At 44.6% G+C, this 14,739-nt stretch overlaps 1 protein-coding gene and 1 long non-coding RNA gene across 8 annotated transcripts in view; both read right to left on the bottom strand.

The window, feature by feature from the left end:
• Positions 1-14,739, bottom strand: part of IQSEC1 (IQ motif and Sec7 domain ArfGEF 1) — a 297,837-nt gene that overhangs the window by 241,775 nt on the left and 41,323 nt on the right. The gene's annotated exons all lie outside the window — the stretch shown is intronic.
• Positions 12,653-14,739, bottom strand: part of LOC148183181 (uncharacterized) — a 34,069-nt gene continuing 31,982 nt past the window's right edge. Inside the window, exons 2-4 of the long non-coding RNA XR_015773633.1 lie at positions 14,656-14,722; positions 14,258-14,347; positions 12,653-13,730 (exon numbers count right to left, since the gene is read on the bottom strand). This is a non-coding gene — a long non-coding RNA (uncharacterized LOC148183181). The remainder of the gene's footprint in view (positions 13,731-14,257; positions 14,348-14,655; positions 14,723-14,739) is intronic.

Genomic DNA, 14,739 nt, shown 5'->3' on the forward strand with positions numbered 1-14,739 from the left:
TGTCTTTTTCTTCTTATCTAGACAGTTTTGTTACATTGGCTGCAGATTGGAATTGGAGGGAGCATTTCCACTTCTCTCTTATACTTGAAGTGGGTAGCTTTAGTAGTTTTTGTTTTTTTTTTTTTTTTTTTTTTTTTTTTAATAGGAGTTTTAGACTGCCCGTCCTTAAACCTTGCCTCTGAGTGGTAACACTAGACCTCCCCCTTTAATTCACAAAGATTATACTGAGTGCTGTTAGACAAACAACGTTCCGGAGGACAGTTAATTATTCGTCTGGTATCTGTGGCAGTCTGACACTGCTCACACTTCCCCAGGAGACGCTCCCCCGGAGGTACCTCGGGAATCATTCTCTCGGCTAAGCACACGGCTAGACTCAGGACAGTCAGGATTCCCCACCGGTGTATCCCTCTGCCTTGCCCTTCGCCCATATAAAAATATACGGCGGGGATTACCATCTTCTCGGCAGCAAGGATATTCTTCAGGGGCCCTTGTAGTCCTTATGGCTTACCTTCTCTTGAAAGCAGCCCACCGAGACGACTTAATTGTGTCTGTCCTGCTCGGTACCTTGACTGTCTTTTGGCACTCAATTTTTAAAGTTTCTGCCTTGGAGTCTAGTTTACCTCTAATCCCTTTTTGAAAAAGCAGGTACCACTCAGGAGAGTTAAGTTCTAAAAACCCCGCCCGGGTGACAAGTATTAAGAAACGGCTAGTCAGCTCCTGTTCTTTAGTCAGACAATTGGTACACAGTTTCTTAGGTTTGTACTCTCCCCAACAGTGGGTTACTCAAATTTGTTTACAATAAGCACATTTAAAATGTATAAATGGAAAACAATCACAGTTTGCGTTGATGTAACTTATCTGGTCTGCAGCTCTACGATTTTAGAACAATCATGTACTAATTTTTCTGAATAGAAACTGAGCAGGATTTTTGTGCAGTGGTTTTCAATTCTAAACCGGGTGAGCTGATTAAGATGGCTTCATATTTTAGAAGCCTGGAATCAGTCAGCCACTTCTCTGCTTTTTGCTGCAATATGTTTTTTACATCGTGGGGAGTGTAAACTACCAGGGGAGGAAAAGTTATTTTCCTTGCTTCTCTTATTAACAGAGCCACTGTTACAATTGCTGGTAAACACGTAGGCCAACCCCGACTGATTGGATCTAAGATCTTTGAAGCCTATAGGCTTTCTTTTGTCTGCCCATTCCTGAGTCAGGACTCCCTGTGTTGTTTGTTTACTCACATTCACAAACAACTGGAATTCTTTATTCGTATCTGGTAGAGTTAGTACCGGGGCAGTCATAAGAACAGTTTTTAATTTCTGGAAATTAGACTCATCCTGTTCAGTCTACTTCAGCCTGTCAGTGTTTAATCTTTCATACAAAAACTTCACTTTTTCACTGAAACCCTCAATCCACTGCCTGCAATATCCCAAGAGCCCTAGAATTTGTCTAATTTGCCTTTTTGTTTTTGGTGCAGGCAATGCAAGGATGCCTGCTACCCTCTCCGGGTCTAATTTTTTCCTTGAGATATCCAATGTCTGAGGTATTTTATTTTTTATTTCAGGCTCTGTGAATTGCAGCTTGGATTTTGATACTTTCAAACTTTTCTTTCTTAGAAAGTTTAACAAGGCAATCATGCTTTTCTTCACACTCTCTTCAGTCGGTCCAGCTATTAGCAAGTCATCTACATACTGCGAAAGCTTTGTCCTGTCTTCAAGAGCAAATTGGGTTAACATTTGTTCTAAAGCTTGTCTGAAAAGGTTCGGAGACTCCACAAACCCCTGGGGGAGGACCGTCCACCTTAGCTGTTGCTTACGGTTTGTATCTGGGTCCTCCCACTGAAATGCAAAATAATCTCTACTCCTTTCATCCAGAGGGCAAGTCTAAAAAGCATCTTTCAAATTAATCACACTATACCACACATCTTCTGGTGAGAGTCTATTTAGTAAAGTATAGGGGTTGGCCACCACCGGGAATCTAGTCCGGGTCCTAGCGTTTACCGCTCGTAGGTCCTGGACTAATCGGACGCTACCATCCGTCTTTTTTACAGCCAGGATGGGGGTGTTGTGTTGAGACATGCAAGGCTCTAAAGTACCCCCGTTTAGGAGGTCATCAATTATTTGTTTCAACTCCCTTCTCCCTTTGAATGCTATACTTCAGGGTTTATTTTCTCCTCATTTTTTAGGAGTCAACTTAAATATTTTCACCACCAATTCAGAATTTTAATCACGGTATTAATTCTTAAAGCGACAATCATGTCTCTCCCCAACAAATTGTAATCTGCTTCTTCTACTAATAGTAAATTCTCTAAGCAAATTTTATTTTCAGATTCTATTTCCACATCTTTTATTACAGGCACTTCAAAGGGGTCTCCCTTTGCACCGATTACAAAAACTTTTTCTCTGCTAGCCACACATCCGTATGGCAATTTCTGCAGGGTACTTCTCTCTGCCCCAGTATCTACAAGAAAACTTACTTTCTGTCGTTGGGGGCCCACTTTTAATTTTATCAAGGGCTTCTTGGATGTTCTGGTCCCCAAATTAAAGAGCCCCTGACACCCCTAGTCTTCCTGAAAAATTTTCTCATCTTTTAATTTTTGTTTACAATTCCGCTGAACGTGTCCTACCTTTTTACAGTAGTAGCATTCCGGGGGTTCTCTCCATGGGGCCGGGGCTGCCCAGTGAGAACCTCGACTTTTTCCGGGTAGTGTTTTAAACTTACCCTGCATCTGTTCTTGTTTCTGGATCTCTTTTACTGCAGTTACTAAAACTTTAGCCTGCAATTTCTGCTTCTCATCTTCTCTCCTCATCTATACTTTTTGAGCTTCCCTTAGGAGCTCCTGGAGGCTTTTATCTTGCCACTCCTTGATCTTTTCTAATTTTCTCCTAATGTCCTCCCAAGATTTAGCAACGAATTGTGTTTTTTTAACAGAACCTCCCCCACAGGAGAGTTCGGGTCAGTCTCAGAGTAAACCTGTAAACTTCGCCGTAATCTCTCGATCTATTCAGTGGGTGGTTCCTCTTTTCCTTGACATTCTCTAAAAATTTTGCTAACGTTCTGGCCCCTAGGGACCGCTTCTCTTATACCTTGTACAATCATGCTCCTTAAATCCATCATGTTCCGTCTGCCTTCCTCCGTCTGTGCATTCCAGCTCGGGCTTGCGCTAGGCCATTTCTGGTTACCTGGCATCCCCTGTGGATTGCGTCTGTCCCAGTCTCTGATCCCGGCTTGTTTAATCATTTCCCTTTCCTCCGGATTAAACAGTGATCTCAGGATTGCCATAAGATCGTCAAAGGTATAAATGCTACTCCCTAAAAATTCATCTAACCTCTCAGCCACCCCAAAAGGGTCATCTAACAACCGCCCCATCTCTTTTTTAAATGCTCTTACATCTCCAGAGTTAAGGGGGACATTCACAAAACTGATCACTCCCGGGGCCGTCGGTACTTCCCTAAGAGGGAACAACCGGTGCCCCTCTTCGCTCTCTCCCCATTCATTATCCATCATTCTTGCTCTTAAACGGGTTCTACTTGCGGGAGGGGAATTGGTGATTGTGTGTTGCCTCCCTGTTATTAATTGTGGGAATTCTGCCGCCACCCGGCTGAAGGGAGGAGTCCCCTCTGTTGTATGGGAGGGTCCCGGTAGTGGCGGCTGGACCGGCAGGGACGGATAGGGTGTTCCCCAGCCTTGTGCAGAAAAAACCTCCGAGGAGGTTGCTGTGGTTACGGTGTTTACAGGCGGGGAAAGGGGAAGGGCTGCCGGCATTGCTGCTGGCCCCGACTCTCCCGCTTGAGACACACGTATCTCAGTGGGTTGGTCTCGGGGGCCCAAGGGTGCTGAGGGCACCACCTGATCTGCAGAGGAAGGTCCTGCTGGTCCTCGATACGGGGGTGGTAAGTGATCGAGGGGTTCCCAGGACTCAGTTTTCGATTCACGTTTTTCTTTTTGCTTTATTGGAAATAGCCCTACTCTGACATTTACCCAGAGCTTAGCGTATTCCCTCTCCTCAGGATCTGAGGGGACTTTGTTCTCCACATAGGAGAACAACTTGTTACACGTCCATTTTTCAAATGTGCCTAACACTGGCCAATTGAGGTGACTTCTCAACTCCTGTCCTCCCCAAACCTCCATACAATAATGTATTAATTTTTCCTTTGATTTCCCCTTCCTCTGGGGACAATCTTCCCAGTGTTTTAGCATCCACCCCAAGGGACTTTCCAGTGGGATGTCTGGTGATTCCTCCCCCTGATCGGAGGAATCTTTTCCTGTGCTTCTTCCTTGAAGCTTACTCTTTTTCTGCCCCATACTTCGCAAATATATTCTTACCTTTCTTCGACTTCTCCGGGAGTCGATATCGGTTTCTGCGTTGTGTACTTAGGAATCAAAATTTGCCGATACTCACCTTTCAGCGAGCTGAGCTGAGGTCTCTTGTAATCGGAACTTTTGATTCTTCCCTGGACCTCTCCCTGGGTCCGTTACTAAGAGGGTTTACCAGCCTCGAGCTCGACAAGACGTCCCTTCCCCTCTTAGTACCTTGCGATCAGTTCCCGAGACACCCTTTGGCCTCAGGTTTTACGAGTGTGTGTCGAGGGAAAAAAAAAACTTTCACTCTGTATCGCTTCCTTCGCGGCCGGCCAATTCCCTCGCGGGAGGATGGAAACGCGACCTTGAAGTCCGCACTCGCTTCGTGATCAGATCACGTCTCACACACTCGCCCAATCACCCGCTCAACCAGCAGTACTTACAGCTATTTTCCTGCGTGGGTGTCCTTGTGCGCACTAGACGTTTTACGAGCAAAGTAAGCCGTGGCTTCCCGAAGGCTCCGTGCCTTCCGAGCTCTCCGATCCGGATCCTTTTCCTTTTTATTGTGGTTTTTACCTCCGCCTAAATTTGGTTCGGATATCGGAATGAACTACGGGGGTTCTCAACTCACCAGGCCGCCAAAATCAGCGGGGGTACCCGTCCTGGGCAGCGAGATTCCCCGCAGTTTCTCCGATCCGAGTCACGGCACCAATCTGTTATAAATGCAAAGGCAGATTTGGGTTAAATAAAAACAATTTATTATAAAACAATTTCTATAAAAAAAATAAACAATGAGGAAAAACCACAATAAAACAAACAGCGCAGCGCTGGGTGGACAGGGGTCTATACCCAAAGGTATAGGTGTTCCCAAATCCACGAAGGAGGGTAGACTGTCCGGGGTTTTTATAGGGATTTTTAGCTTTGAGGCCAAATTCCAGGCAGGCACCATTCATTAACGGTCCTTGATTGTCGTATGAATTGATTTCCTGGCGTTGGAGAATAGAGTCAAATGGACGTCCGGACCGAGTCTCCTCATATGTAAAGAAGTTCTGGGTGGTTCTTGATTTCATTGTGGTTCAGGCCATCTGGATGGGATGGTTGGATCCGGGTTGGAGCTGATGGATATCTCGGCTGGACTTTTTCCTTTTGTTTACCTGATGGCTTCCCCCAACGGTAGCCTGCAAGGCGGGGTGTTCAGGTCCGGTGATGAGTATCTCGTCGGAGCCTCTCCTTGTTGGCTTGATGTTTCGTGTCCTGTCTATTCTTTCCCGTTGATGGGCACCGAGCCTGTCCCTGTCAGCTTGATGAGTTTTGTCCTGTCAGCTTGATGAGCCTTGTCTTGTCTATTCTTTTTCGTTGATGGGCGCCGGCTAGGATCGTTATCCTTTGAGTGGGAATTCTGGCTAGATCTGGGAAGGGCTTGTGTGCCATACTGTACTTTATATTTTATATCATTATTGTTATATACATTTATTTAGATTTCTACGAATTTTTACAAGTTCATTTCTCACAGATCATATTCCATGTTTTTAAAAAGTGGTTTGATGTCATGATGAATGTATTGAAAGCCTTCTGGTTCATTTGTCTCAATGTTCCACACACCTCACCTCACTGGGCACCAGTCCACTGCTCCCACCCTCAAAATAAGCCATAAATACATTCTGAGTGCAAACAGCAGCAAGAGCTTAGGTGTAACTTCCCACCACCAAGCTGAAAAAGAAGTTTCAATCAAGCCCCAAAGAGGGTAAGTTTTAAAAGTCCCATCAGCAATACCTACAGCTAAATTTGGGCTGCTACTTGGACCATGATCTTGTGGCAGCTCCAGCTTGAAAGGACAGCACCTCCCACGTGGAATGGCACCATCCAGAGAAGTTAATGTGAGCTAAACCTGTGAATCACCTGCTGCAAAATCCAAGGTCACTTCTGTAGGAAGCATTTTCAGGCACAATTTTGAAACAAAAGGTAGACAGGATGTGCCCAGTTCCTGCTGGGTGCTGTGGATAACCACCAGGTACTGCCAGAAATGCTTCCCCCAAAACCAGACAATTCCCAGGTATGGCCACTCTCTCCAGGAGCACCCACGTGGGGCTAGGAGCTCTGCTGAGCTGTGGAGGAGGGTGTGGTGTGAGCTCTGGGTTAAAGCACAACACTAGGCTGACTGCTTAAAAAGAATCAGTTAGCTAAATTGTCTGAATTTTAGACCTACAAACACTAATTAACCATGTTCAATGAGACAGCGCAGTACTTCACCCAGAACATCATTAATCACATTCTTTTTGTCCTTATTTTCTCCAACTCCCATTAAAGAAACTGACTTTTTAGCCATCTTAAGTGACAGTTAATATTGTAGATGCCCTTTTTGGATAGAGATTTACTCTGTGCAGGTTGTGTACACTCCTGTTTCTGCAGAGCACCTCCAGCCTCAGCAGAATACTCCTATCCCAGCTCTGGGAATGCAGTGCTCATATGGCAGTAACTACCAAAAGCTCTTTAGTCCTTACAAAGTTGTTACACACAGACCACTGTGGGAAAATAGCTTTTTTTTTTTTTTAAACCTTTAAAGTGAATTCTAACAGTGAGCCTGGACAGGAACACTGAAAAGAGCCACTTGCATAGATTCCATTTTTGTCGTGTTAAGCCCAAGCAGACACGTCTCAGCCCACGAGAGGCAGCAGACACTTATCTCCCACAGATAACTCACTGTCTTCTCTACTCCAGCCTGGCCATCTGGACACAATCCTGAGCTCTAGGGAGCCCTGCTTGAGCAGGGAGGTTGGCCTGAATGACCTCCAGTGGTCCCTTCCAACTTGAACCATCCTGTGATCCTATGATAAATACCATGGAAATGCAGCTTCTGGCATATGGTCCCCTTAACAAGCTTGTTACATCCATTCCTGGACTGCTTAGAGCCACTACTATCCAAGAAATGTCCCTTCCAAACTCTCAGAGCTCTCTGAGGAGAGATTTGGAGAAGCCTGGCTGGATGTCCCTGCCCAGCCACCGCTCTGTGCCATATGCTCCAGGCTGGCTTGGGTGGAACACAGCCCTCCCCACACTCACCTTCTGCAGCCAGCATCGGTTTTTTAGTAACCTGGGCTTTCTTGATGCCTGAAAATAGTTTGGAGCAACGGCCAGGCTCCAAACCAGGCAGCCTGTGCTTCTCATCAAGGTTTTGGGGCCATCTGTACACTCAGTGGGAGCAGGAGCAGCTTCCCCCAGCAGAGAACACAGACAGGCCAGCAGGTACTGCCTCCCAGCACCACCTGGGCAGCCTGGAACTGCCTTCCAGAGCAGAGCAGTCAACATCAGCAGCTAAACACATTGGGGAACTCGGCACCCGAGTGGTGCTGCTTGTGTCTAACCAGAGGAATGCTACTACCCCTGTGACCTGGCCAGGGAAAGGATGTGCCATTGCCCTGACACTCCTGGGGCAGCCCAAAGCTGAGATGCAGTTTTCTTCTGTCTAGAATGTTTGATGTCACTTCTGGAAGTATCAGAGCCCAGCAGCTGCTCTGCCCTATGCCCCCGAGGGGCCTGGCATGTGTTACAACAGTCAGCAACTCTGGCCAGCTCTGCCTTGCTCTGTCCTGAGCACAATCCCTCCACGTGCACTAAGAGGCACAGAAAACAGGATTGTGATCAGTGGGATTCCATTGATGGGAACCCACTGGTTCCATGGGATGGAAACACAGCCAAGCAGAACCCACAGGAGAAAGCTTTGCTCCCCAGGGTTCTCCATTCCCCTCCTGCAGTATGTGGGGTGTTTGGGGCGTGAAGGGACTGGAGAAGTAGAATGCCCCAGGATAACACATCCCTGCAGCCTGCCTGCCTCTCACCAACTCCTGTCTCACAAGATGAAGCCATTAGGCTGCACAGAGCAGCCAACTGATGATCTAAGTAAGAGCACTGCCAAAGAGCCATATGGAAGGGAAGCAAATATTTCACTTTGACAAGTGAGGGGTGATCTTAAAGTCAGCACCAGAATGAAGACTTGAATCTCAAGTGGTAAAATATGAGTAAAATATCCTTGGTTTATGAGGTCTTAAAACCATTTTACTTCTTTTCCTTGCTCCTTACCCTTCAATTGTTTATAATTTGCAACAGCTTTTAAGAAAAATATATTTCAGAAAGCTGAAAGGCTGCCTCCGCTCTGTTTAAAAAACACCTCATTCTTATTACATTTATCATTTTACAAATGAGTCAATTCCTAATTTTCCCCTGCAGCAGAAACTTTCCAATCCAGTTATTTCTGTACCTTTGACCTGCAGCCTTGTCTGTTCCTACCCCAACTCAGGAACAAGCAACTTCACAACCAAAATTCCTTTAAATGTGCCTTTCTAGTTCAGTTCATTAGCTGAGGTGTGGAGTGGGTTTTTAACAGCTGAGGGAGAGAACTGCAGTTTAACCCCAGAAGTACTGAAGAGCTGCACAGCAAATTTTTAATATCTAATTGCACATTGGTAATCTCTCTCCAACATTCTTGTCACCACCTATTTTCTGCAGAAGGACATGGCAGTATTAAGCAGCCTGTGGCAATCACCTGTACTGAATGTGGATTACTGAATACAGAAGGCATTATTTCAGCTTAAATTAAGGGTGAGCAGAAGAGGAAAGCCACAGGACGGGATTATTTCAGATCTCTTTCCATTTCCAGGTAAGGCCTTACAAAGAAAGAAAAATCTCTCTAAAACTGGAGTTTAAACAAGAAGCTCATCCTTTTATCTTACATTTAGAAAAAGTGAGGCTATGAGTGTGGCTTTTCAACAATCATGGCTCCAATTATGGTCCCTTTTAGAGATCCTTCCTGTCTCCAGCAGCAGCTAAATTGTTCTCAGACTATGAAGACACAGCAGAACACTTTATCATCAATTCAGCCTCTCAACATGTAATCATCAGCTACAAACATTTAGAAAAATATCGAATCAAGTTTCATCTTCCATTTATATTGAGTATTTCTATGTTCCTTAATAAAATCCTCTGCCTGCAGAGTGGTGGTGTCAAAAAGCGCTTTGGACGTATGTGGGATCAGAGAGTTAGAGGCCAACAGCCTCCAACAAGAATGAGATATTTTCTGCACATTAAATTTATGTCCTTAATTCTCCAGTTTGGGGACCCTTACAGCTCTCCCCTTATCTTTCATATAAGACAAGTCTATATTGATTCCATAAGGAGAAAGAACAAACAGGGACATTGATGGGGGACAGCTGCCATCAACCCTCCACCCCAGGAATTCATCCACTGACCCAACATTAATTACAAAACCTAGCTCCAGAAACCTCCCTATGTGATTTAAACTGAGGAACTTTATGGATGAAATTTTCAGGGCAAACTAAACCCAAAGTCCTGTTTCCAGAAGCATCTGCTCATTAAATTACACACACAAGATTATGAAAAGTCTGAGTGGTTTGCCATTAAAATAAAAGGTATATTTTATAAAAAAATTATGGTGCTTCTAGAGAAAAAACTAAATTGAACAAAAAGATGTAAGAAAACTATTAAAGACTCAGCAAACTCCACCTCTGGATTAACCTCACTGCCTGCACTGGCAGTGCTCAGAATGGCACCAAACATGAAGAGAACCTGAAACACTTGGAGTCACAAAAACTGTCCTCAGTGACCTGCTGTGAGCTGCACTGGGAAGAGCCCTGTCACCACTCAGGGCAGGAGCTGCTGGACTCCACAGATCTTTTCTGGTACATCACAGAATTCCAGAATGGTTTGGGTGGGACAGGATTTTAAAGCTCATCCAGTGCCACCCTTGCCATGGGCAGGGACACCTTCCACTGTCCCAGGCTGCTCCAAGCCCTGTCCAGCCTGGCCTTGGGCACTGCCAGGGACCATGGGGCAACCACAGCTGCTCTGGGCATTTGTGCCAGGGCCCCCCCACCTTCTCAGGTTCTTCCTAAAGGATGTTTAAGTCCAGTCACTTTGATGACTGTGGTCATCTGCCCCTGAAGCCAGCCTGAGCCACTTTGTGAATTCCAAATGCCACATAAGTTCTGCTGCCGTTGATGTAACTCCTCCAATTAAGACCAAATTAGAAAACCTGAAAAGATTAAGACAAAACCAAGTGTGTATTTTACTGCTATAACTCACCAGACAGATTGCATAAAGAATGGAATTTAAGTCTTCAACTTGTTTTATTTCAACTCTCAGTTAAATCTGTAGAAGCACTGTAATTTGTAACTATTAAGTCTGCATGCAGAAGATACAAAAACATCCAGACAATCCCATAGTCAGTATTCTTGACTTCTCTCTGGATGCCTGGAGGCCTCAGTTTCAATTATAATGGCTGTACTTACAGCTAATGGTTTTCTTGCTATTAGTCAGCTTCCATCTGTCCCACAACCTGCAGTGGTTACTGGCAGAGCCACCCTCATGGAAAAATGTCCTTCCTTTGAGAATATGGAGGTTACAGGTTTTTGAAATTATGTTGGTGCTGAATGGAGCAACACAGGCCAGTTCTTCACTTCTGAAAAATGCTTTAGAAGGGCTTGGTGGGGTTTTTTTGTTTGCTTTGTGGGATTTGTTTCAGTGAAGTTTATTTGATTATGTTTTTAGGGGGCTTAGTGGGGAGAGGCAGTGTTTAACATGGTTTGTGGGGTGCATTTTTTCCTTTCTTAAAATCAGTCTCCAAACACAAGCTTCAGTACCATCACAACTTTCAGGAAGAGTTTTAACCACTAATCCATTCAGCTTTTAGAAGCTTTACTTCAAATACCTTCTTTATCCCCCATAAGTATTACTCAAACATCCTTGAGAGATCCCTGCACTATCAGGTCTACCTGGTTTTCTGTCAATTCACAGTTTGGTGTTTTCAATTGTGTCTTGACATTGCCACATCTTATTTTTGCCCTTTGGGTCAAAGCACTTTCCAGCAGGTCACAATGACCGGGACACAACCAATGAGTCTTCAGAGGTTTTGCTGTTCAATGAGGGGTTTTGGTGTTTTGTTTGTCTGGGGTTTCTTTTAATCCTCAGACCACTGCAAAATATAAATTTTTGTGTCACTGTTCATAGTAATATATTTCACTCTTGGTCTTTGGTGGCATAACCACATTAAGTAAAAGCAGATCCTGTCCATCTCCATTTGCCACTAGCAAGAAAACATTCACAGTTCTGTACCTTTGAGGTGAGTTCTCTCTGACCAAACCCACTTCATAATCTTTCACACTCCACCTATTAAAAAAAAAAGCAAAACACCAGGTTCCGCAGGATGGCTGCTCCACCCCTGAGAGTGTCCAAGCAAGGTTGGCCGGGGCTTGGAGCATCCTGGGATTGTGGGAGGTGCCCATGTCAGGGGTGGTACTGGATGATCTTTAAGGTCCTTCCACACCAACCAGTCTGGGATTCTGTGGTTTCATTAACCATTATCTCATCAAACTGATTCACTGCATTTTGCCCCACCTGTTCCACCACAACTACACCAACCTGAGAGGATCCAAGCCATGGTTCCCACTAAGAGAGTGACTTGCAGCCTTGCTTGTTCCCCTGGCCCAGTGAGCAGAGGGCAGAACTGAGCAGGGAACACAGAGTCAGCTGTAAGTTTGTGCAGGAACTTTTCCATCTATCCCTCAGAGAGACAGGTACAGAAGCCCAGTTCCTGCAGCAAGTCAGGCTATTCCCACAGCAAGCTTTTCGGAATTATTTTTACTGCCAAGACATTTTGTTTCAGCATTTCCCCTTCTTACAAGAAGCATCTGCTCATTCCAGAGCTCTGCAGCTCCAGGACACCCAAACCCCAGTATCTCACAACTGGAGATATCAGAGCTGATGTCATTTGTCCTCCTCATTATCTTCCTTCGCCTCCTCCTGTCCTTGAGCTGAAATAATGTGAAGATACTCACTGCTCCCCTGCCAGAAAGTCCAGGTGACCTCTGGAACACTGCTGAACTTGTCCAGCACGTGCAACCCCCTTCCCTTTCATTTATGGACACGCACCCAAGGGCTCTGGATCTTTGCCCTGGATTTCCAGCCACAGGGATTAACAGTTCCCCTGCTGCCACTTTTTAGTCTCTCTTTGCTCTGTACTCAGCCCCATTAGCACAAAACAGGTGCTGCTCATGCTGCAAACTAACACCTCTACTTCAACAAGAGCACACTGTCATGAGAAAACAGGGCTGGGAGGGAAAAAGCAGGTGTAGAACCAACCTTAGCCACATAACAGCATGTTTTGGCCACATTCACAGGGAGCATTCAAGCTGGCTTTGTGCCTTCTGTTCAAATAAACACTACGTGCATTTGTTTGCCTGTTGTCAATGAAGTTTATAAACAAATGAATTTATATTTAGCCCTTCTTGAGCTGCCAGCAAGATTTAAACAACACCAAATGAGTAGTACTGGCACAAGTAAATGAAATTATGATAACATTTATCTGGCACTCAATATATTAATTGCTTAAACAAGCTTTGCCTTCTCAGGGGTCAGCACTTAGACTGTGTAAGGAATTTAATACCTTCAACTCTGTAAACCAACACAAGTTCATATTCAATAGGTGTAGAGCTGGGGGAAGAGCATCCTTTTGGATGCTCATCCATCAAAAGCCTATTTTTATAGTACTCTGACATTACAAAAGCAGTAACATTCCACTCATGGAAACAGCTGAGCTCAGAGATCAAACATTGATGATACTCCAGAGGCTTCTTTACATAGATATTGAAATTTAAGATTCCTTTTCTTTCACAATAAATGAACTGTCCTGACTTGAACAGTCACTTTAGTTTGTGAAGTGATTTTGATGAATCACTGCTACCTGAAGCAACAAGTTCCCAAACAAATCTCTCCCCATGGAAGGCAGCTCTTGTGGATAATGACTCCAGAGCTCCAGCCTGGATCTTGCAAAGGTGGCATTGTAGCCCTGCTGACCAGAGACCAAGGACAGCAGAGCCGGCAGGACAAGCACATTGTGCTTGGAAATATCTCTGTGCTTGCAACCTGTACAAAGTTTGTGCTGTACAAATTACTCAGAAACACCTCTGCAGTTCCAGACTGACCCCAGTGCAGCACCTTCAGGACAATTCCTTCCTCAGGTAAGCACCGTCTCCTCAGGGCTCGGCAGCCACCCGTGAAATGACAGCAAACTCGGGTGCAGAGGTGGGGAGTGGGCAGGGGACAGGGTATTTCTGTGTGTTCGCAGCCTGCCCTGCTCATTATAAGGACATAAAAGTTAGACCATCATCAAGAGGTGCAATTCCTAGACAAAACCAGCAATTTTAACTTAAACCTCACTGGTGCTCTTGCTCACAACAGCAGCAAGGACATGGTGATCCCCATGGCAACATCAGCACAGAATGTACCAGTTCTGCTGAAAGCACTTGGTCTTTCCTGGGGCAACTGAAGCTTTTTCTGCTGCATCCTCATTGTTACAATTATTTGAGCTGTACTGACAAGTTAGGAACGTGCCCATTAGTGATATCCTGGAGTTTGCAAACCTGAAACAGAGACACATATGTTTGGGATATTATACATGGAAATTTCCACATGGAAACATTGACCCTGCCCATCTCCTCTCTTGATAATTAGTGGAAGGTTAAAAGGCAGCTACTGGATGAAATTAGTCCCTGTTTAGGGTTCTAAGAGAATAAAGATTGGCTGTAAATTGAATGAACTGGCACCATTACAGATACACTCAACTTCTCAGGACATACCCAGTTTTAGATAATTCAGACTAAGACAAAGAAGAGACTCCACTAAAAATTTTATGAAGTAATATGGTACAAAAATTGTTCACAGAGTGGGAAGATTTTGTCTCCACTTTTTCACCCATGGCCAAACATTCTAGCACAGGTTGGTTTTATCATTTCACTGAATATAACTCTAAACTGGGAAAATTAGACTGACATCACTACTAACTGCTGGAGGAAATTGCAGAAATTTGAAGCACTGCAGTAGTTTTATCCCGATTTCTCAAATGATGACAGCAATTTAAAAAGCCAAGAAAAACAGCAGAAACCTTCACCTGAACAAACATCAAGGGATGGTCTCAGTACAGAAAAGTCTGCCCCATTCTCCAGGTCAGGTTTACCAGCAGGGACACACAGTTCAGTCTCTGAGAGAAGAGAACAGCAAGTATTCACTGAAACTGGGATTTTTAAATGGACTGATGGACCTTGAGAAAGTCGTTCCTGAGCCTAGCTTATGTTTAGTGACTCGACTCAAAATTTGTACAGAGATGAGACAATTCCAATAGAAGCTTATGAAAAAATACTGGTGAATTTTCAAATATGTCCCAATGAGTTCAGTAGAGATATTCCATTCCTTAACACCCCCTTTACAAAGTTTTAGCATTTCCAAAGCAATTCGAAGTTATTCCAACTCCAATTCAATTCCAAGAATCTCCATCATGAATTTCTTTACCTGCTTCCAACACTTGCTCCAAGTATTTCCAGCAAATGGAAAGGCTGTGGTAGGTTCCTGTAAACACCTGAAAAAAGCAGGATG

Source organism: Pseudopodoces humilis, chromosome 13, assembly GCF_049639895.1.
Source record: "Pseudopodoces humilis isolate 2021_Gansu_Grassland_sample_001 chromosome 13, ASM4963989v1, whole genome shotgun sequence".
In the NCBI taxonomy this organism is placed as follows: domain Eukaryota; kingdom Metazoa; phylum Chordata; class Aves; order Passeriformes; family Paridae; genus Pseudopodoces; species Pseudopodoces humilis.